Source organism: Heterodontus francisci, unplaced genomic scaffold (genome assembly GCF_036365525.1).
Source record: "Heterodontus francisci isolate sHetFra1 unplaced genomic scaffold, sHetFra1.hap1 HAP1_SCAFFOLD_158, whole genome shotgun sequence".
Taxonomy (NCBI): Eukaryota; Metazoa; Chordata; class Chondrichthyes; order Heterodontiformes; family Heterodontidae; genus Heterodontus; species Heterodontus francisci.
The window spans coordinates 2,230,551-2,254,864 of NW_027140332.1; positions in this window are offsets into that span (position 1 = coordinate 2,230,551).

Genomic DNA, 24,314 nt, shown 5'->3' on the forward strand with positions numbered 1-24,314 from the left:
CCTGTACAAGAGGGTCGAGTTGCATCTAAACTGAAAGCGGACCAATATCCTTGCGGGGAGGTTTGTTAGTACTACTCGGGAGGGTTTAAACTAGTCTTGCAGGAGGGTAGGACTCAAAGTAGTAGTCTCTCCGATGAGTTAGTTGAGGTAAATGTAGAGGTTAATGCAAGCAGGTCCAGTAGGCGGGCCTGGCAGGGGCTGGACAGGGAGCGTGGAAGATCTGGTAGGCTAAACTGCATGTACTTTAATGTAAGAGGCCTTACAGGTAAGGCAGATGAACTCAGAGCATGGGTCAGTACATGGGATTGTGATATTGTAGCTATTACAGAAACGTGGTTGAGGGATAGGCAAGACAGGCAGCTGAATTGGAGGAGCATATATGTAGGGAAATGACAGATAGGTGTAGGAATTATAAGGTTGTAATAGTAAGTGATTTTAACTTCCCTAATATTGACTGGGACTGGCTTAGTGCTAAGGGATCAGATGGGCAAGAATTTGTTAAGTGTGACCAGGATAGTTTTCTGAAGCAGTATGTTGATGGCTCTACTAGAGAAAAGGCTACACTCAACCTCCTCTTAGGAAATGAAGATGGGCAGTTGATGATGTGTCAGTGGGGGAGCACTTTGGGACCAGTGACCATAACTCTATTAGCTTCAAGATAGTTATGGAAGAGGATAGGACTGGTCCTCAGGTTGAAGTCCCAAATTGGAGGAAGGTTCATTTCGATGGCATCAGACAGGAACTCTCAAAAGTTGAATGGCAGATACGGTTTACAGGTAAAGGGACGTCTGGCAAGTGGGAGGCTTTTCAAAGTGAGAAAGGAATAGTTATGGGCTGGCATATTCCTGTTAGATGCAAAGGCAAGGCTGGCAAGTTTAGGGAACCTTGGTTGACAAGGGATGTTGAGGGTCTCCTCAGGACAAAGAAAGAGGCATATGTCAGGTATGGACAGCGGGGATCAAACGAGTCCCTCGAGGAGTACAGGGGATATAGGAGTACACTTAAGAAGGAAATTAGGAGGGTGAAAAGGGGCCATGAGATTTCGCCGACAGATAAGCTAAAGGAGAATCCTAAAATATTTTAAAAGTATATTGAGAGGAAAAGGAACACCAGGGAGAGAGTAGTTCCCCTTAAGGATCAGTGTGGTAATCTATGTGTGGAGCCACGGGAAATGGGCGAGGTCTTAAATGAATACTTCTCGTCTTTATTTACCATGGAGAAGACATGGAAGCTAGTGAGTTCAAGGGAGGGAACAGCGATATCCTGGAGCATATCAACATTACAAAGGAGGAGGTGTTGGAGGTTTTGAAGCGCATTAAGGTAGATAAAATGGAATAGTGTAGGTCAGATGGTTTCACAGGTCGGCTCAACATCGAGGGCTGAAGGGCCTGTACTGCGCTGTAATGTTCTATGTTCTATGTTCTATAAATCCCTAGGGCCTGACCAGGTGTATCCTCGGATGCTATGGGAAGAAAGGAAGGATATTCTTGGAGCCCGAACAGAGATTTCTACATTATCGTTAGCCACGGGTGAGGTACCGGAAGACTGGAGGATAGCTAATGTTGTGCCTTTATTTAATAAGGGCAGCAGTGATAAGCCAGGGAACTACAGGCCGGTGAGCCTTACATCAGTGATGGGAAAGTTATTGGAAGGGATTCAGACAGACAGTATTTATATGCATTTGGAAAGGCAACATCTGATTAGAGATATTCAGCATGGCTTTGTGCATGGGAATCATGTCTCAGGAATTTGATTGAGTTTTTTGAGGAGGTGACCAAGAGTATTGACGAGGGCAGGGCGATGGACGTTGTTTACATGGACTTTGACAAGATCCTGCATGGTCGGCTGGTCCAGAAGGTTCAAACACATGTGATCCAGGGTGAGCTCGCCAATTGGATACAAAATGGGTTTGGTAATAGGAGGCAGAGGGTGGAAGTGGAGGGTTGTTTTTCAGATTGGAGGCCGGTGACCTGTGGTGTGTCGCAGGGATCGGTTCTGGGCCCTCTCTTGTTTGTCATATATATTAATGACTTGGATATGAATGTAGGGGGCATGATTGGTAAGTTTGCAGATGATACAAAAATTGATGGAATAGTAGAAAGTGAAGAAGGTTGTCCCAGGTTACAACAGGATATGGATAAACTTGGAAAGTGGGCAAGGAATTGGCAAATGGAATTTAATGCAGACAAGTGCGAAGTGATGCATTTTGGGAAGTTAAACCAGGGCAGGACATATACAATGAATGACAGGGCCTGGGGAGTGTTGTTGAGAAGAGAGACCCAACTCTGGACGAGGTATGGTCTATCAGGGGGAAACAGCAGCAGCCAGAGCAGTGGCACCACGGCTGGCACTGTTGCTCAGCAGGGAGGGACAAAGCACAGAAGAGCAATTGTTATAGGGGACTCTATAGTCAGGGGCACAGATAGGCCCTTCTGTGGATGTGAAAGAGACTCCAGGTATGTATGTTGCCTCCCTGGTGCCAGGGTCAAGGATGTCTCTGAACGGACATGGGGCATTCTGAAGGGGAGAAGGTGAACAGCCAGAGGTTTTGGTACACATCGGCACCAATGACATAGGCAGGAAGAGTGATGAGGTCCTGCAGAGGGAGTTTAGAGAGTTAGGTGGAAAGTTAAAAAACAGTACCTCGAGGGTTGTAATCTCTGGATTACTCCCTGTGCCACTTGCCAGTGAGGCTAGAAGCAGGAAGATAGTGCAGCTAAACACGTGGCTGAGCAGCTGGTGTAGAAGGGAGGGTTTCAGATATGATTAGATTAGATTAGAGATACAGCACTGAAACAGGCCCTTCGGCCCACCGAGTCTGTGCCGAACATCAACCACCCATTTATACTAATCCTACACTAATCCCATATTTCTACCAAACATCCCCACCTGTCCCTATATTTCCCTACCACCTACTTATACTAGTGACAATTTATAATGGCCAATTTACCTATCAACCTGCAAGTCTTTTTGGCTGGTGGGAGGAAACAGGAGCACCCGGAGAAAACCCACGCAGCCACAGGGAGAACTTGCAAACTCCACACAGGCAGTACCCAGAATCGAACCCGGGTCCCTGGAGCTGTGAGGCTGCGGTGCTAACCACTGCGCCACTGTGCCGCCCAATATCTGGACCATTGGGCTCTCTTCAGGGATAGATGGGACCTGTACAAGAAGGACGGGTTGCATATAAACTGGAGGGGCACTAATATCCTGGCTGCAAGGTTTGCTGGCGTCACTCGGGAGGGTTTAAACTAGTGTGGCAAGGGGGTGGGAACCAGAGCAGTAGGACAGCTAGTGAAATAAATGAGGAGGACATAGTAAAGAAGGCCAGTAGGACTCAGAGGAAAAGCAAGCAGGGAGATGTTTCTGAGCACAGCGGGACTGGTGTTCTGAAGTGCATTTGTTTCAATGCGAGAAGTATAACAGGTAAGGCAGATGAACTTAGAGCTTGGATTAGTACTTGGAAATATGATGTTGTTGCTATTGCAGAGACTTGGTTGAGGGAAGGGCAGGATTGGCAGCTAAATGTTCCAGGCTTTAGAAGAGTCAGGCGGGATAGAGGGGGATGTAAAAGGGGTGGGGGAGTTGCATTACTGGTTAAGGAGAATAACACAGCTGTACTGCGGGATGACAAATCAGAGGGGTCATGCAGCGAGTCAATATGGGTGGAGCTCAGGAATAGGAAGGGTGCAGTCACGATGTTAGAGGTTTACTACAGGCCTCCCAACAGCCAGCGGGATGTAGAACAGCAGATATGTAGATAGATTTAGGAAAGATGTAAAGGTAACAGGGTTGCAGTGGTGGGTGATTTTAACTTCCCCAATATTGACTGGGACTCGCTTAGTGCTAGGTGCTTGGATGGGGCAGAATTTGTGAGGAACATCCAGGAAGGCTTCTTGAAACAGTATGTATATAGTCCAACTAGGGCTGGGGCCATTCTGGACCTGTTATTGGGGAATGTGCTCGGCCAGGTGGTCGAAGTTTCAGTGGGGGAGCATTCCCGGAGCAGTGACCATAATTCCATAAGTTTTAAGGTACTTGTGGATAAGGATAAGAGTAGTCCTCGGGTGAAGGTGCTAAATTGGGGGAAGGCTAATTATAACAAAATTAGGCAGGATCTGAAGAATTTAGATTGGGGGCGGCTTTTTGAGGGTAAATCAACATCTTACATGTGCGAGTCTTTCAAACGTCAGCTGATTAGAATCCAGGACCAGCATGTTCCTGTGAGGAAGAAAGACAAGTTTGGTAAGTTTCGGGAAGCTTGGATAACACAGGATATTGTGAGCCTCGTCAAAAAGAAAAATGAAGCATTTGTAAGGGCTGGATGGCTAGGAACAGACTTGAGGAATATAAAGACAGTAGGAAGGAAGTTAAGCAAGGAGTCAGGAAGGCTAAAAGGGGTGATGAGAAGTCATTGGCAAACAGGTTTAAGGAAAATCCCAAGGCTTTTTATACATTTATAAAGAGCAAGAGGGTAACCAGGGAAAGGGTTGGCCCATTCAAGGACAGAGATGGGAATCTATGCATGGAGCCAGAGGAAATGGGCGAGGTGTTAAATGAGTACTTTGCATCAGTATTCACCAAAGAGAAGGACTTGGTGGATGATGAGCCGAGGGAAGGGTATGCAGATAGACTCAGTCATCTCATTATCAAAAAGGAGGAGGTGTTGGGTGTCTTGCAAAGCGATAAGATAGATAAGTCTCCAGGGCCTGATGGGATCTACCCTAGAATGCTGAGGGAGGCAAGGGAAGAAATTGCTGGGGCCTTGACAGAAATCTTTGCATCCTCATTGGATGCAGGTGAGGTCCCAGAGGACTGGAGAAAAGCCAATGTTGTTCCTTTGTTTAAGAAGGGTGGCAAGGATAATCCAGGAAATTATAGGCCTGTGAGCCTTACGTCAGTGGTAGGGAAATTATTAGAGAGGATTCTTCGGGACAGGATTTACTCCCATTTGGAAACAAACGAACTTATTAGCGAGAGACAGCATGGTTTTGTGAAGGGGAGGTCGTGTCTGACTAATTTGATTCAGTTTTTTGAGGAAGTGACGAAGATGATTGATGAAGGAAGGGCATTGGATGTTATCTATATGGACGTTAGTAAAGCCTCTGACAAGGTCCCGCATGGCAGACAAAAGGTGAAGTCACAAGGGATCAGAGGTGAGCTGGCAAGATGGATACAGAAGTGGCTCGGTCACAGAAGAGAGAGGGTATCAGTGGATGGGTGTTTTTCTTAATGGAGGGATGTGACTAGTGGTGTTCCGCAGGGATCAGTGCTGGGACGTTTGCTGTTTGTAGTATATGCAAATAATTGGGAGGAAAATGTTGCTGGTCTGATTAGTAAGTTTGTGGACGATGCAAAGGTTGGTGGAATTGCAGATAATAATGAGGATTTTCAGAGGATACAGCAGGATATAGATCGGTTGGAGACTTGGGCGGAGAAATGGCAGATGGAGTTTAATCCGGACAAATGTGAGGTAATGCATTTTGGAAGGTCTAATGCAGGTGGGAGGTATACAGTAAATGGCAGAACCCTTAGGAGTATTGACAGGCAGAGAGATCTGGGCGTACAGGTCCACGGGTCAGTGAAAGTGGCAACGCAGGTGGATAAGGTATTCAAGAAGGCATAAAGCATGCTTGCCTTCATCGGACGAGGCACAGAGTATAAAAATTGGCATGTCATGTTGCAGCTGTACAGAACCTTAGTTAGGCCACACTTGGAATTTTGCGTGCAATTCTGGCGGCCACACTACCAGAAGGACGTGGAGGCTTTGGAGAGGGTACAGAGGAGGTTTACCAGGATGTTGCCTGGTCTGGAGGGCATTAGTTATGAGGAGAGGTTGGAAAAACTCGGATTGTTTTCACTGGAACGACGGAGGTGGAGGGGCGACATGATAGAGGTTTACAAAGTTATGAGCGGCATCGACAGAGTGGATAGTCAGAAGCTTTTTCCCAGGGTGGAAAATTCAGTTGCTAGGGGACACAGGTTTAAGGTGCGAGGGGCAAAGTTTAGAGAGAATCTGCGAGGCAGGTCTTTTACACTGAGGGTGGTGAGTGGCTGGAACTTGCTGCCAGGGGAGGTGTTGGAAGCAGATACGATAGCGACGTTTAAGAGACATCTTGACAAATGCATAAATAGAAAGGTAATAGAGGGATATGGGCCCCGGAAGTGCAGAAGGTGTTAGTTTAGGCAGGCATCAAGATCGGCGCAGGCTTGGAGGGCCGAGTGGTCTGTTCCTGTGCTGTCCTGTTCTTTGGTATTTGTTCTTGACTGTAGTTACAGTGGCCCTGGGTCTGCAACACGACCAAGAAATGGAGCAGAGGCTGCAGAGAGGGCAAACTCTGTAAAATGAGAGGAGGAAGGGGCTCTGCCCTACTCTCCCTGGGTTTTCCAAGAGCAATTTTCCTATGCACACCTAAACCAGGAGCAGTGTGTGAGGTAACTGTGATTCAATTAGGAGGTGGTCACCGAGCTGTGTCACCTCCTGCAACACGACCTGGTATCATCGGAAAATTTTGAAATTCTACTCTGTATTCCAAGATCCATGTAACTCATATATAGCAAAAAAAACAAACAATGGTCCTAAGCACTGACCCTTGGGGAACATCACTGTCTACCATCCTCCAGTCTGAAAAACAACCATTTAACACATTTCTCTTTTTTATGTCCTATGGACAATTTTTGATCCAATTGGATGCTATTCCATGATCTTCAATTTTGTTAGCCAAGCTTCTGTGTGTTTCTTCGTCAAATAATTTCATAAAATCCACGTAGACAACATCCACCACATTCCCTTCATCAACCTTCTCTGATTTTCTAAATAAATTCAATTACTTCATCAAGCATGATGTGCCTTTTAGAAATCCGTGCTGACAATCCTTAATTAACTCAATCTCTCCAAGTGTGTGTTATCCTTTTCCCCTGATTATTGCTTCTAAAACTTTCCTCACAACTGATGTTAAACTAACTGGCCAGTAGTTACTAGGCCTGTGTGTTGTCCATTGATAATTCTGGGAGGTGAGGGTGACCATCTACGTCATCAATATCTCCCTCAGCAGGTAGAAGCAGGATGAGAGATCCCGTGGCTTTGTCAGGATAGCGGGATTCCTGATGGTGTTGGTGGTTCTGCGGGGCCCCCATGTCAACCCATGGGTTGAGGTACAGGGACTGAAAGAACTCTCACTCCATCAATGTGAAGTTGGTGTGTGAGCATAGCCAGTACGTCATGTTGGTGAATGTCCACCATCCTGGCAGCAGCCACCATCCCTTCATTCTGAAGCAGTCAGCCGGTCCCAACACATCGGGGCTCCATGAAGAACCAGAATGTGGCCCCTTGGAGACAAATGAACCCCCTCTAGACACAGCCCATGCTTCTACACCCTCAATCAACCTCCCACCGTCAACTGTTAGTTACGCAATTAGCATGCGTATGATGTGAGCAATGGAGTCACCAGGAACATGGTGGGACAGACCATCAGTGTGATGAAGCAATGCTTCCGATGTCTGAACCGCTCGGGGAGAGCCCTCCAGTACACACTGGAGCAGGTGCCTGAGTTCATGGTGTTCTGCTGCACCCTTCAGATCATCACCATCATGAGGACACAGGCATTGGCACCAGGGATCCGGAGGCCACCTCAGGAGGAGGTGGGAGGGAAGATATTTCCTGGATGCCTTCGACCCGGACAGGCCGTCGGAGAGTCCCTGCTAAGATTCCATTTCCCATAGGACAACTTCCCTTTCCAGCCATGAATTCCCCATTCTCCGCCATTGCACCCATCTGAGACGCCCCATCACAGTGTCCCCTTGGTCAGCATCCTGTAATAAAAACATCAGAGAATTATTACAGCACATAAGGACCAATTCAGGCTTCCGTGTCTGCACAGGCTCTCCGAATGAGCAATTCACCAAATGCCGTTACCTGCATTCTCCCTGAAACACTGCACATTCTTCCTTCTCAGATAACAGTCTATTCAACTTCAATTGAACCTGCCTCCACGACACTCTCAGGCAGTGCATTCCAGACTCTAACCACACACTGTGTGAAAAAATATTTTCCTCAGGTCATCTTTGCTTCTTTTACCCATGACTTTAAATCTGTGCCCTTTCGTTCTCGATCCTTTCACGAGTGGGAACTGTTTCTCTCTATCTACTCTGTCCAGACACCTCATGATTTTTGAAACCTCTAATAAAGCACTTCTTCGCCTTCTCCGAGGAAAACAGTCCTAACTTCTCCAGCCTATCTTCATAACTGAAAATCCTCATCCCGGGAATCATTCACGTGAATATTTTCTGTACTCTCTCCAATGCCCTCACGTCTTTCCTCAAGTGTGGCACCCAGAACTGGACGCAAAGCCACAGCTGAGCATGAAATAGTCTCTTAGATAAGTTCAACGTAACTTCCTTGCTCTTGTACTCTATGCCCCTATTAATAAAGCCCAGGATACTGTATGCTTTATTAAACACTTTCTCAACCTGTCCTGCCGCCTTCGATGACTTCTGCACATATACACACAGGTCCCTCTGCTCCTGCACACCCGATAGAATTGTACCCTTTATTGTATATTGTCTCCCCATGCTCTTCCTATCAACATGAATCACTTCACATTTCTCTGTATTGAACTTCATCTGCCACCTGCCTGCCCATTTCACCAACTTGTGTATGTCCTTTTGAAGTTCCACACTATCCTCCTCACAGTTCACAATGCTTCCAACTTTCGTAACAGCTGCAAACTTTGAAATTGTGCCTGCATACCCAGGTTTAGGTCCTTAATATATATCAGGAAAAGCAAGGATGTCTGGGGAACTCTACAACAAACCTTCCTCCAGCCTGGAAAACAGCCATTAATCATGAATGTTTGTTTCCTGTCACTTAGCTAATTTTGTATCAATGTTGCTACCGTCCCTTTTATTCCATGAGCTACAAGTTTGCTCACAGGTCTGTTGTGCGGCTTTGTATCAAAAGGTTTTTGCATGCAGGGAATAGTTAAATGTCTGGAATGCACTGCTTGAGAATGGTGGAGGCAGGTTCATTTGAAACTGAATAGACCGTTACATGAAAGTCAATGTACACCACATCAACAGAATTGCTCTCATCAACTTTCTCTGATACCACCTCAAACATTTCCAGCAAATTAGTTAAACATGATGTTCTCTCAAGAAATCCATGCTGGCTTGTTTAATTAACTCGCATTTGTCCATGTGACTATTAGCTTTGTCCAAGATTATTTCTTTCTAGAAGTTTTCCCACCACCGAAGTTAAACTGACAGGCCTGTAGTTGCTGGACTTACCTTTACACCCTTTTTGAACAAGGGTGTAACGTTTACAATTCTCCAGTCCTCTTGCATCACCCTCAAGTCTAAGGAAGACGGAAGGTTTATGGCCAGTGCCTCTGCGATTTCCACCCTCACTTCCGTCAGTATCCTTGGATGCATCTCATCTTTTCCTGGTGCTTTATTCAATTTAAGTCCAGACAGCCTATCTAATACTTCCTCTTTATCAATTTTAAACCCCAATAGTGTCTGACTTACCTCCTCTTTCAACATTGCCTGGGTTGCGTCTTGGAATCATAGAAAGTTTATGGCACAGAGAGAAGCCACTTGGCCCATCGTATCTATGCTGTCCAAAAAACGATCCATCCATTCTAATCCTATATTCCAGCATTTGATAGATTACATCACTTGAGGTGCATATCCAGACACCTTTTGAATGAGTTGTTGGTTTCTGCCTCAACTACCCTTTCGGACAGTGAGTTCCAGGCTCCCACCACCCGCTGGGTGAAAAATACCATCCGCAGCTCCCTTTTAGTCTTTCTACCAATCACTTTAAGTCCATGCCCACTCGTCACTGACCTCTTTGCTAAGGTGAATAGACGCTTCAGCTCCACTCTACCCAGACCCCTCTCAGTTTTGTACATTTCAATCAGATTTACCCTCAGCCTTCTCTATTTCAAGGAGAACAGTCCCAGCCTGTCCAATCTTTCCTCATAGCTGCATTTTTCCAGTCCTCGCCACATCCTCATAAATCTCCTCTGCACCCTCTCGGGTGCAATTACATCTTTTCTGTAATGAGCTGCCCAGAACTGCACACAGTTCTCAAGTTGTGTGCTCGCCAATGAGTTATAGAATTCCAGCATAACCTCCCTGGCCGTATATTCTATACCTCGGCTAATAAAGGAAAGGATTCCATATCTTCTTCCTTGGTAAATACAGGTGGAAATTATTCATTTACTACCTCAGCGATATCCTCTGCCTCCATGTGCAAATCCCCTTTATGGTCCTGAGTCGGCCCCATTGTTCCTTTTACTACCCTTTTACTATTTAGATGCCGATATGGGATTTCCTTCAATGCTCGCCTAATTTCATGCTCTCTCTTTGCTTCTCTTATTTGCTTTTTCACTTCCCCTCTGGACCTTCAATATTCAGCCTGCTTCTCAATAGTATTTTCTACCTGATGTCCGTTATATCAGACATAAACTTGTCAACCTTTCGTGCGGCCTTCAAAGATCTGTCTGAATGCACACCAAGTCTCTCTGTTACTGTCTCCTCATTTAAACAATACCCATTTGTTTCTGTTGCCTTCCCTTCCACTTCTTACCCAAGTGTCTCGCTTCATACTTCACTGTGTTAAATTACATCTGCCATGTTCCTGCCCATTTCACCAGTCAGTCTCTGTCCTCCTGAAGTCTGCTACTATCCTTCTCACTGCTTATTATCATTTCTGACTTTCCTGCCATCCGAAAACTTTGACATTATCCCCACTGTACACAAGCCCATTGCATTAACATATAACAATAGTGATCTCAACAGTGACCCTGTGGAACTCCATTGACTACTTCCCTCCAGACTGAAGAATAACCATTCTCCACTACTCCCTACTTTCTGTCACTGCGCTAATTTCCCATTTATGAAACGCCTTTCATGACCACTGTATGTCCCAAAGTGATTTACAACCAATGAATACTTCTGAAAGCGAAGTCACTCTTGCAATGTAGGAAACAGGCAGACAATTTCTGCACAGCAAGATCCCACAAGCAGCAGTGTGATGATGATCAGATCTGTTTTTGCAATGCTTATTGAAGGATAAATATTGACAAGGACACCGGGAATAATTCCCCTGCTCTGCTTCTACATAGTGCAATGGGATCTTTAACATCCACCTGAGAGGGCAGACTGCAACTTGGTTTAAAGTTTCATTCGATAGACTGCACCTCTGGCTGTGCAGCACTCTCTCAGTGCTGCACTGCAATGTCAGCATTGATTCTTGTGAACATGTCCTGCAGTGACACTTGATCCTGGAAGCTTGTGACTGAAAGGGGAGAGAGCTACAAACTTAGCCACGGCTGACATTAACCCTTCAATCCCATGTGTTTCTAATTCGGTAACACGGTTGTTACGTGGTACTTTCTCAAACGACTGTGGAAAGGATAGGGATATTGTGAAAGTACAGGCAGGAGAAATATGTCTGTGCTGCCCCTTTCAAAGAGAAATCCAGTCAGTCCCACTCCCAGGCTTTTTCACTGTATCCTTGCATTTTTTCTCCTTCAGATATTTACCCAATTCCCTTTTGGGATCTACTATTGAATCTGTATCCATCAGCCTATCAGACAGTGCATCCCAAATCCAAACCACTCAGAAACAAAAATCCTCATGTCTGCTTCTTTTACCAAATGCATGAAATCTGTGCCTCTTGGACATTGGAAATAGTTTCTCTTTATTTAATTTATCTAAATCCTTCTAATGTTAAACACCTCAATCAAATCTCCTCTGAAAATTCTCTGCTCTAAGCAGAACAACCCCAGCTACATAACTGTAATCCCTCATGCCTGGACAAATTCTAGTAAAACAGTTCTGTGCCCTCCCTGAAGGCTTCATGTCCTTCCTAAAGTGTGGTTCCCAGTATTCGACACAAGACTTCAGGTGGAGCTGAACTAGTATTTTATATATGTTTCACATAATGTCCTTGCTTTTGTTCTTTTTGCCTCTATTTATAAACCCTAGGATCCCATATATTTATTAACTGTCCAGTTAACCTTTCCTGCCACCTTCACAGATTTGTGTATAAACACCCCATGTGTCTCTGTTATTTCACCACCTTTATAGTAACACCATTTAACTTGTATTGTCTCTCCTCATTCATCCTTTCAACATGTATTACCTCACACATCTGCAATGCTAATTAAATATTGAGAAGATTGAAGCCATTATTTTCTGTCTCTGCTCCAAACATTTCCTAGTTACACACTCCATCCGTCTCCTTTGTAAATGTTTGAGACGAAGCCAAACTATTCACAAACTTGGTTACATAGCTAACCTTGAGATCCCTTGAGATGAGCTTCCTCCCAAATTTTCACACCATCAGTAAAACGGCCTATTTCCACCCTTGGTGAAGTTGCATTGCTGGTTAAAGAGGAAATTAACGCAATAGTGAGGCAGGATATTAGCTCTGACGATGTCGAATATGTATGGGTCGAGCTGAGAAACACTAAGGGGCAGAAAACGTTAGTGGGGGTTGTATATAGACCCCCAGACTGTAGTGCTGAATTTGGGAATGGCAATGAACAGGATATTAGAGACGCATGCGATAAAGGAACATCTGTAATTTTGGGTTTCTTGAATCTGCAAATCGATTGGGCAAATCCAATTGGTCGCAATACATTGCGGAGGAATTCCTGGAGAATATACGGGATGGCTTTCAGAGCCAATTCATTGAGGAACCAACTGAAGAACAGGCCATCCTAGAATGGTTATTGTGTAATGAGAGAGGAATAATTAACAATCTAGTTGTACGAGATCCCTTGGGGATGAGCGACCATAATATGATAGAATTCTTCATGACCTAGTTGATTCTGAGACTATGGTCGTGAATCTTAATGAAGTAAGCTACGAAGGTATGAGGTATAAGTTGTCGATGATACATTGGGAAACGTTACTTAAAGAGATGACCCTGGATAGGCAATGGCAAACATTCAAAGAGTGCATGGATGAACTGCAACACTTGTTTACTCCTGTCTGGCGCAAAAGTAAAACGGAAAAGGTAGCCAAATCATGGCGTACAAGGAAAGTTCGAGATAGCATTAGATCCAAGGATGAGGCATATAAATTCGCCAGGAAAAAAAAAACAGACCTGAGGATTGGGAGCAGTTTAAAATTCAGCAAAGGAGCACCAAGGGATTGATTAAGAAGGGGAAATGGAGCACGAGAGTAAGCTTGCGGGGAACATAAAAAACTGACTGCAAACGAATCTATAGGTATGTGAAGCGGAAAAGATTGGCGAAGACAAATACAGGTCCGTTACAGTCAGAAACAGGGAAATTTATTATGGGAAACAAAGAAACGGCTGACCAACTAAATGCATCCTTTACTTCTGTCTTCACAAAGGAGGACACAAATATCATACCAGAAATGTTGGTGAATACAGGGTTTAGTGAGAGAGAGGAACTGAAAGAAATCAGTATTAGTAGAGAAATGGTGTTGGGGAATTTGATGGCATTGAAGGCCGATAAATCCCCAGGGCCTGGTAATCTACATCCCAGAGTACTTAAGGAAGTGGCCCGAGAAATAGTGGATGGATTGGTGGTCATCTTCCAAGATTCTATGGACTCTGGAACAGTTCCTACAGATTGGAAGGTAGCTAATGTTATCCCACTATTAAAAAAGGGAGGTAGAGAGAAAGCAGGAAATTGTAGACCAGTCAGCCTGATATCGGTCGTGGGGAAAATCCTGGAGTCCATTATCAAATATTTTGCAGCAGAGCACTTGGAGAATAGTGGTCGAATCGGACAGAGTCAGCATGGATTTATGAAAGGGAAATCATGCTTGATAAATCTACTAGCATTCTTCCAGGATGTAACCAGTAGAGTTGATGAGGGGGAGCCAGTGGGTGTGGTTTATTTGCACTTTCAGAAGGCTTTCGACAAAGTTCCACGTAAGGGTTTAGCGTGTAAAATTAAAGTGCACGAGACTGGGGGTAGTATATTGCGATGGATAGAAAATTGGTTGGCAGACAGGAAACAAAGCATTGGAACATATGGATCTTTTTGTGAATGGCAGGCAATGACTAGTGGGGTACCGCTGGGATCGGTGCAAGGACCCCAGCTATTCACAATATATATGTTAATGATTTAGATGAGGAAACTAAATGTAATATCTCCAAATTTGCAGATGATACAAGATTGAGTGTGAGGGTAAGTTGTGAGGAGGATGCAGAGGCGCTTCAGGGTGATTTGGACAAGTTGAGTGAGTGGGCAAATGCATGGCAAATGCAGTATAATGTGGATAAATGTGAAGTTATCCACTTTACTAGCAAAAACAGGAAGGCAGATTATTATCTGAACGGCTATAAACTGAGAGAGGGGAATATGCAGCGAGACCTGGGTGTTCTCGTACACCAGTCACTGAAGGTAAGCATGCAGGTGCAACAGGCGGTAGAAAAAGGCGAATGTTATGTTGACCTTTATAGAGACAGGATTCGAGTACAGGAGCAGGGATGTTTTACTGCAATATACAGGGCCTTGGTGAGGCCGCACTTGGAATGTTGTGTGCAGTTTTGGTCTCCTTATCTGAGGAAGGATGTTCTTGCAAGAGGGAGTGCAGTAGAGTTTTACCAGTCTGATTCCTGGGCTGGCAGGACTGCCGTATGAGGAGAGATTGAGTCGGTTAGGACTATATTCACTGGAATTCTGAAGAGTGAGGAGGGATCTCATCGAAACCTATAAAATTCTAACATGACTTGACAGGGTAGATGCAGGAAGGATGTTCCCGATGGTGGGGGACTCCTGAACCAGAGGATATGGGGTAAAACTTTCAGGACTGAGATGAGGAGACGTTTCTTCACCCAGAGAGTGGTGAGCCTGTGGAAACCTGTCATCACGCCCATATCCAAGGGAGATTGGAAGGTTCTGGCCAGCGCCTCTGCTATTTCCCCCATTCCTTCCCTCAGCAACCCTCATACATCCCATCCAGACTGGATAAATGTTCAACTTTGTACAGGTACAAAAGTGTTGGATTGAAAAGGGTTACCTGAATCTGTTTGTTCCGTGACTGTAATTAATGTCAGTCTCCATGGACCCTAATTTTGTCACTGGACGTTTTCCATCTCCTATTAATAAGGGGCTTCTTTCAATGTGTTATTCCATAGCGTCAGTGGGAACATCAGCCCCGGCACTTACAGAGATCAGCTGCTCCAGAGAGATAGAGAGAGGATAGGTTAGAATCTGAGAACAAAAGACTGGAATGTTACAACAATGGGTCAGAATCTGAGAACAATAGATTGGAATGTTACAACAATGGACAGGAGTTTATCCTCGGATCTTTACTCTCTTTCTACATATTATGATTGGATGTCATTAAACTCTCGTATCTATCTCGCACTGAAGATTATTCAATACATTTACTATCCCATCCTGGCTATTATTGGTGTCCCTGGTAAGTCTCTCTATCTAGCTATTAATTCTTTAAACCATGTTTAACTGCATTACTGCTCCTGTAATTTACTCTGCCCTTCTTGCTGCCGTTGTATTCCTGGTGAATATGCCCATCTATTAGCTCTATAAACCATTGTCATCTGTATTACAGTTCTTGTCATATACTCTCTCATCGTTGCTGCTGTTGCTGTCTCTATTTCAGGCCAGGAGATCTGTAAACCCTGTTTCACTGAAATACTGTTCTGTAATGTAAATTTTGGGAAGACTGAAGCCAGTGTCATTGGTCTCCATCACAAACACCATCCCCTATCTGGGAAGCACATACTCCACCCTGCCCAATATCCGAGGCTCGACCAGACATTTTACAACTTCGGTGTTATATTTCAACCTGAGCTAAGTTCATCTTCATACTCTTTTCATCACCAACCCTGCCTAATACCACCTCTGTGATATCACCCCTCTCCACCTCTGCCTCAGCCCATCTACTGCGTAAACCCTTATCTGCATCACTGTTATATACACAGCTGACTATTCTAATTCCATCTTGGTCACCCTCCCAGTTATAAACCTCCATAAACCACAGCCCATTCAGAACTCTGCTGCCTGTATCCTAACTCACACCAAATCCCGATCACCCATCACCCCTGTGCTCACTGATCTACATTGGCTCCCGGTCTGGCAGCACCTTATTTTTAATATTCTCTTTCTTGTGTTTGAATCTCTCCATGGCCTCACCCCTCCATTTATTCACTTTCCCCTGTCCATTTCACATATTACTGCAAATCTTTCGACTTCAATCTTTTTTCATTTCTCCTTGTAAAGTGAATTTATTTCCCTCTGCATCTGTCCCGAGCCACGATTTTAGACTCTGCAGCAAGACTGCTGCTGACGGTACAGAATTGGGATCCATAAAGAGATGTGAATCGCACAGCCGGCCACTTCCGGTGCGGTCTGCACAATATCCCATGCTGAGCGGGTCTCCAGCCCAGTCGTATCATCTATGTGCTGTCAGCGTGGTCTTCACAGCCGGCCACTTCTACTGTGGCCTGCACAATATCACATGCTGGGCAGGGCTCTAGCTCAATTGTACCTTGTATGTGTTGTTCTTTTGAGGGTGGATTTGAAAGTGATGTCAATGTACCATACCAGCAGCTTTGATGTCCTTCTTTGAAAGTTGGTCTGTGCATGTCCACTGACCACCTGTGTTAGTCAATGTCAGCTGAACATACATTTAGCATCTCAATGAATCCCCTCTAATGTTATTTAAAAGGACCAGGCATCCAGCCTGCAGGTGACGGACTTTTGACTTACTTCTGCTATTGTAAACTTAGTGGAGATGCTGTCGATCGTTTTCTGGAGGTTGTGTTGTGAGCTGCTGCAGACATTCAGGGAGGACAGAAGATTTGGTGACCCAAATCTGGACAAGGAATGGGGACTATATTTACAGTGTATTTTGGTCTATGACATGACCAACAAATGGAGCAGAGGCTGCAGAGAGGGGAGGCTCTGTATAGAGGGAGGAGGAGGGGGCTTTGTCCTACCCGCCCCGGATTTTCCAAGAGCACTTTTTCTACCTACACCTAACCCAGGAGCAGTGCGTGAGGTGGCTCTGATTCAATAAGGATGTGGTCACATAGCAGTGTCACCTCCTGTAACACGACCTGGAGCCTCACAGCAGGGTGAGGAAGGAGCTATCAGTGGCCGTTAAAGTCAGTTTCATTGAACTTCTGTGTATCAAGATCTTTCCAGACAGGAGCAGGAGACATATCCAACATAGAGTCACAGAGAGTGATGGAGTCATTTGCGGCACTGAAGGTGGTCATTCGGCCCCTCCATGCCAGCTATCCCTGGAACAATCCAGTCAGTCCCAATCCCCCGCTCAGTCCCCGTATCCCTGCAAGTTCATTTCCTTCTGGTGTCCATCCAGTTTCCTTTTGAAATCATTAATTGCCTCACCGTCAACCACCCTCATGGGCAGTGAGTTCCAGCTTATTACCATCCAATGTCTTAAAATGTTCCTCCTCATATTCCCCCTGCATCTCTTACCCAAAACCTTCCATCTGTGTCCCCAAGTCCGTGTTTCATCAGTTAATGGGAACAGTTTTTCCTTGTCTGTCTTATCTAAACTGATCATAATCTTGTACACCTCTACCAAAGCTCTCTAAATCTCCTTTACTCCAGGGAGAAAACTCCATCTTCTCCAAACTAACCTTATCGCTAAACCCCCATCCCTGAAACCATTTTGGTAAATCTCCTCTGCACCCTCTCAAGGACCTTCACATCCTTCCTAAAGTGTGGTGACCAGAACTGGACACAGTTCTCTAGTTGAGGCCTAACCAAAGCTTTATAACGTTTCAGCATAACTTCCCTGCCTTTGTATCTTTGTCTGTAATTATGAAGCCCAAGATCTGATATGATTTGCTAAACACTCTCCTAATATGTCCTGCCACCTTCAAAGATCAATGCATATGGAGGCCCATGTCCCTCTGTTCCTGCACAATCTTTAGTAATGTGTCATTAAGTCTACATTGCTTTCCTAATCCTTCTGACGAAAGACATCACCGCACACTGCTCTGTAATAAATTCTACCTGCCACTTCTCTGTCCATTCTGCCAGCCTATCTATGTTCTGTTGCGGATGGTTTGTATCATCCTCCCTGTTTATCACACCGACAAGATTGGTATCATCGGAAAATTTTGATTTTCTACTTTGCATTCCAAGGTGCATGTCATTTATATATAGCAAGGAAAAATAGTCAGGGTTCCTAGCACTGACCCTTGGGGAACATCACTGTCTACCATTCTCCCGTCTGAAAAACAGCCATTTAACACAAGACTCTTTTTGCTGTCCTTTGGACAATTTTTGATCCAATTCGATGCTATTCCATGAGCTTCAATTTTGTTAACCAAGCTTTTGTGTGGTTCTTCATCGCATACTTTAATAAAATCCAGGTAGACAACATCCACCACATTCCCTTCATCAACCTTCTCTGATCATCGAAATCAATTCAATTAGTTCATCAAGCATAATCTGTCTTTTCGAAATCCGTGCTGACAATCCGTAATTAACTCAAACCTCTCCAAGTGTGTGTTGTCCTTTTTCACTGATTATTGTTTCTAAAACCTTACTCGCCACTGATGTTAAACTAACTGACCAGTAGTTACTCGTCTGTGTGTTGTCCATTGATAATTCTGGGAGGTGACGGTGACCATCGATGTCATCATTTTCTCCCTTAGCAGGGGGAAGTAGGATGAGAGATCCCGTGGCTTTGTCAGGATAGAGGGATTCCTGATGGTGTGGGTGTCTCTGCGGGGCCCCCGTTGTCAAGGGGGAGAGGTACAGGAACTGGAAAAACTCTCACTCCATGAATGTACAGTTGGTGTGTGAGCATGCCCAGTACATCATGTTGGCGAATGTCCACTATCCTGGCAGCAGCCACCATACATTCATTCTGATGCAGTCAGCCGGTTCCAACACTTTGGCTGCCATGCAGAACCAGAATGTGGCTCCTCGGAGATGAAAGATTCCATTCTCTAGACACAGCTCATGTTTCTACATCCCAAAACCACCTCCCACCGCCAACCAACCTCACACAATTAACATGTGTATCACGTGAGCAATGGAGTCACCAGGACCATGGTGGAACAAATCATCGGTGTGATGAAGCAATGCTTCTGATGTCTGAACCGCTCGGGGGGAGTCCTCCAGTACACACTGGAGCAGGTGTCCAAGGTCATGGTGTTCTGCTGCACCCTTCATATCATCACTATCATGAGGACACAGGCATTGGCAACAGGAATCCGTAGGACACCTCAGGAGGAGGAGGAGGAGGAGACCGGGAGGATATTTCCTGGATGCCATCGACCCGGACAGGCTGTCGGAGAGTCACTGCTAAGATTCTGGTTCCATAGGACAACTTCCCTTTCCCACCATGGATCCCCCATTCACCACCATTACACCCATCTGAGACGCCCCATCACAGTGTCGCCTTGGTCACCATCCTGCAATGAAAAACACCAACAACAATCTTTTCATTAACATCTTTATCCAACAACACATCCAATTATACAAACAAAACTGTACTATTCACCCTTGTGTATTCCCTTAGTGCCTGTCTTGTGGCTTCCCTCGACTTGTCTAGTGCTCCTACACAGTGTTTCTCCAGTGACTGCAGCATGGCTGGTGGAAGTCTGCTGACTTTCACTGGGGAGACTGCAGATGGACTTGCAGGACGTCCTCGAGCAGCACAGGGCTTTGCGGGTTCGTAGTCGTATTGCACCACCTCGACATGGGCAGCAGCAGCCTTGGCTGGCTGATGGGGAACAGCAAGGACACTAGTGGAGTGACAGTGAATGGAGGACAAATACTGTCATCCTGAGAGAGGACAGCAGGTTCATGCTCCACAGAGACACTGTCACTGCCACGGGGCGTCACCTCAGCAATCCTGGTAATCTACTGGATCACAGTTTGCTGGACTGCTGTGAGAGCCTGCAAACCCCTTTGAACACTGAGATCCACAGCCATGATAACAGCTGTCTGATCCTGCATGGCAGCAAACATGGATCTCATGTCCTCAATCTGAGCTTCCACTGCAGTACTGAGACTTTGGGTGTCTGCCGTAGTGCTGCAGTGGAAGCTGAGAACAATGGTATCAGACACTGTATCACGGCTGGGTCCGCTAGTGCAGTCATGGAGTTAGTGACCACTTCCACAGGGGAAAGAATGGGCGTCAAGCTCTGTGAAATGCCCTGTGCCATGTTGCATCTGGACTCCTCCGTGTTCCTTGACAGTGACAACAGACTGTCTGACAGGCCTGTCAATGGACCAAGTATCTCAGTGTACATGTATGCTGTTCCAGCAATGTTCACATCTGAGCCCTGTGTATTATAACTCGTTTGTGACCTCGCCTTCTGGTGAGCTGACACATGAACTATCCTTTCCCCCTGGCCTGGCTGCAGCTCACTCGTGCTCGGTGACTCACCCCGTGCAGATTGTGTCTCTATACAAGCCTCTAAGGTTGACACAATGCAAGTGATGGGCCTTCACCATCAGTGCTGTGCTGCTGCTCTCTCTCTGTCTCCTGGATCTGATGTGACTGGGAAACTGGCAGTTTTGACTTATTATCGGAAAGTATAAAATCAGAAAGGGAGGGTTCGGTCACGGATTGGGGGTGGGATGGAAAGCAGGAGGTCCATGGTCCCGCCATCTGCAGCTTGTACATCATCCCAGACAGCAGGATGAGGGGGAGGTGGGAGTTAAGAAGGGACATAAGGCAGGAACATAGCATCCTCCTGAATGCTCTCGGTGATGCCGGATGCTACGGGCTCTGTCACAGCCGGTGCCATGATGTGGAGAACCATCTCCTCCCTCAGGCTCAGGGGATTAAGGTATGCCTGGTCCCCGCCGGTTCACTGCTGCTCCCTGTGATTATGGGCCACCTTGTTCTGTAAGAGAGAGGGCAGAATGTCAGTGACTGTGTTGCACTGTGTTTGGGTGCTGTGCCTACCATAGCTGAATAGCTGGAGATATGTGGAGGCAGTGAGTGATGGGTGTGAGGCTGGTATCAGTGGAAGGTGTGTGAGGGTAAGGTGGAGTATGTGCATGTTAAGTGTGAGTCCTGAGTGTTAGGGACTGCTGATGGGTGAGTGATAGGTGTGTGTTATATTGAGCAGTGTGAGAGGTTGGTGGTGTTGAGGGTAGGAGATGCCATGTGGTGATGAAGTCACTGACATTTACCACCCTTGTGAGCTCATTAAACTTCTTCTGGCTCTGCTACCAGGCCGTCGGTGCCATACTTCTTGCATTCACCTCCGTGGCCACTTGCTCCCATTCCCTTCGGAGGGTGCTTCTTGAAGGTCTCCACACCACCCTACAGAAACATGGGCTCTCTTCTCCTGTTACTCTCAATGACTAAGGCCTCCAGCACCGCATTCGTGAGCCGCAGAGCCCTCTCTCTGCCCTAGTATTCCATTTACCTTGTCTCCAATTGTAGCATTCAAAGTCAGCAGCAGCAGCCTTCTGTGATTCAGTGCAGCTTCCCTTCAAGAGGGACAGACTGTCTTTAAGAGCTTAATGCTGGCTGAAAGACGAGCCAGTCTCACACACAGTTAGGCTCCTGTTAAATGTGCAGTGAAACAGCAGCGCGGGTCACCATGGGCGACACGATTTTTTCATGGAAATGAGGACATAGCAGGTGCTTTATGTGTCACCTGCCACAACAGGAGCGGACACGTGCGGATCATGATCCCTCTGCCGACAAAGCGATGCAAACCCGATTTTCTCGTTCTTGCGATTTCCCTTTCCGTCATTCACACTTCCACCCCTCTCTCTCTCTCTCTCTTCACTCTCTGTTTATTGCTCATACAATCAGAGATTGATGCAGCACAGAAGGAGGTCTGTCGGCCCATTGTGTCAGTACTGTCTCTTTGAAAGAGCTATCTAATTAGTATTAATAGAGGCCTAGATTGAATTGTCTCTTTCCTGCTGTGTAAGTGGGACTCAGTACCACTCCAGCTGGTATTAATGGTGGCCTGTAATGAACTGTCTCTTTCCTGGTGCTTGAGTGGGACTCAGTTCCACTCCAGCTGCTATTAATAGAGGTCTGGTTTGAATTGGCTCTTTCCTGGTGTGTGATTGAGACTCAGTACCACTCCAGCTGGTATTAATCGGCACAGTGGCGCAGGGGCAGGACAGTGGTGCAGTGGTTCGCACCGCAGCCTCACAGCTCCAGCCACCCGGGTTACTGCCTGCGTGGAGTTTGCAAATTCTCCCTGTGTCTGCGTGGGTTTCCTCCGGGTGCTCCGATTTCCACCCACATGCCAAAGACTTGCAGGTTGATAGGTTAATTGACCATTATAAATTGCCACCAGTACAGGTAGGTGGTCGGGAAATATAGCGATAGGTGGGGATGTGGTGGGGATATGGAATTAGTGTAGGATTAGTATAAATGGGTGGTTGATGGTCGGCACAGACACTGTGGGCCAAAGGGCCTGTTTCAGTGCTGTATCTCTAAACTAAACTAAAATTATCTAATTAGTTCCTCTCCCCTCCTCTTTCCCCAGACTCCTGCGTTTTTTCTCCTTTTCAAGTATTTGTTAAATTTCCTTTTGAAATATATTATTGAATCTGCTTCCACCATCTTTTCAGGCAGTGAATGCCAGATCCCAACAACTCGCTGTGTAAGAAAATTCTTTTCATTTCACATCTGGTTCTTTTTCAATCTGTGTCTTCTTAATACTGAACTTTCTGACACTGGAAACCGTTTCACATTAATTATCCCATCAAAACCCTTCATGATTTTGAATTCTATATTAAATCTCCTCTTCCCCTTCATTGCAACCCCAGGTTTTCCAATCTCTCCACGTAACTGGTACCCAGATCCCTGATACCATTCCAGAAAATCACCTCAGTAACTTCACTAAGTCCTTGACATCCTTACCAAAGTGTGGTGATTAGAATTGGACACAATTCTCCAGCTGGGATCTAACCAATGATGTATAAAGATCAGCATTTCCTCCTGAGTTTTTTTTAATCTGTGCCTCTCTCTCACACACCAAGGACAGTACATGTTACCTTCAAAGATCTGTGTGTGTACAGCCCAGGTCTCTCCAATCCTGCACCCACTTTATAATGGTACCATTAAGTTTATATTGTTTCTCCACATACGTCCTACCCAAATGTCTCACTTCACACTTCACTGTGTTAAATTACATCTGCCATGTTCCTGCCCATTTTACCAGTCAGTCCCTGTCTTCCTGAAGTCTGTTACTATCCTTCTCTCTGTTTGTTAACAGTTCTGAGTTTCCTGCCATCTGAAAACATTTGACATTATCCCCTCTGTACACAAGCCCATTGCATTAACATACAGCAACTGTGATCCCAACAGTGACCCTGGGGAACCCCACTGTGTACTTCCCTCCAGACTGAACAACAACCATTCTCCACTACTCTCTGCTTTCTGTCACATAGCTAATTTCCTGCATGCTGTCATTGTAAATTTAAAAAAAAACTTCCATTTATGTAGCGCCTTCATGATCACTGCATGTCCCAAAGCGATTTACAATCAATGAGTACTTATTAAACCCTAGTCACTATTGTAATGTCGGAAAGATGGCAGAAGATTTCCGCACAGCAAGATCCCACAAGCAGCAATGTGATAATGATCATATCTTTAACATCCACCTGAGAGGGCAGATGTTGGTTTAATGTTTTATTCGATAGACAGCACATCTGACAGTGCAACACTCCCTCAGTCATGTCACTGCAGTGTCAGCCTTGAATCTTGTGATCAAGTCCTGTTACTTGTTTCTTGCAATCAAATGACACTTGATCCTAGAAGCTTGTGACTGAAAGGGGAAGAGCTACAAACTGAGCCACTGCGGTCATTGGTCCTTTAATCCCATGTGTTTCTAACTTGGTAACATGGCTGTTATGTGGTACTTTATCAAACGCCTGTTTAAAGGATAGGAATATCAGGAAAGTAGAGGCAAGAACAATCATGGAAACATAGAATAGCATTGCACTGAAGAAGGCCATTTGGTCCAACATGTCAGTGCTGGCCCTTTTGAAGATCTACCAGTTAGTCCCACACCCTGGCTCTTTTTTATATTCATTTGGGCGTCACTGGCTTGGCCAGCATTTATTGCCCTTGTTGACCTTGAGAAGGTGATGGTGAGCTGCCTTCTTCAACCGCTGCAGTCCATTTGGAGTAGGTAGACCCACAGTGCTGCTAGGAAGGGATTTTGACCCAGCAACCGTGAAGGAACGGCGATATAGTTCCAAGTCAGGATTGTGTGTGACTTGAACGGGAACTTGAAGGTGGTGATTTTCTTATGTATTTTCTTCCCTTGTCCTTCTAGTTGGTAGAGGTCGTGGGTTTGGAAGGTGCTGTCAAAG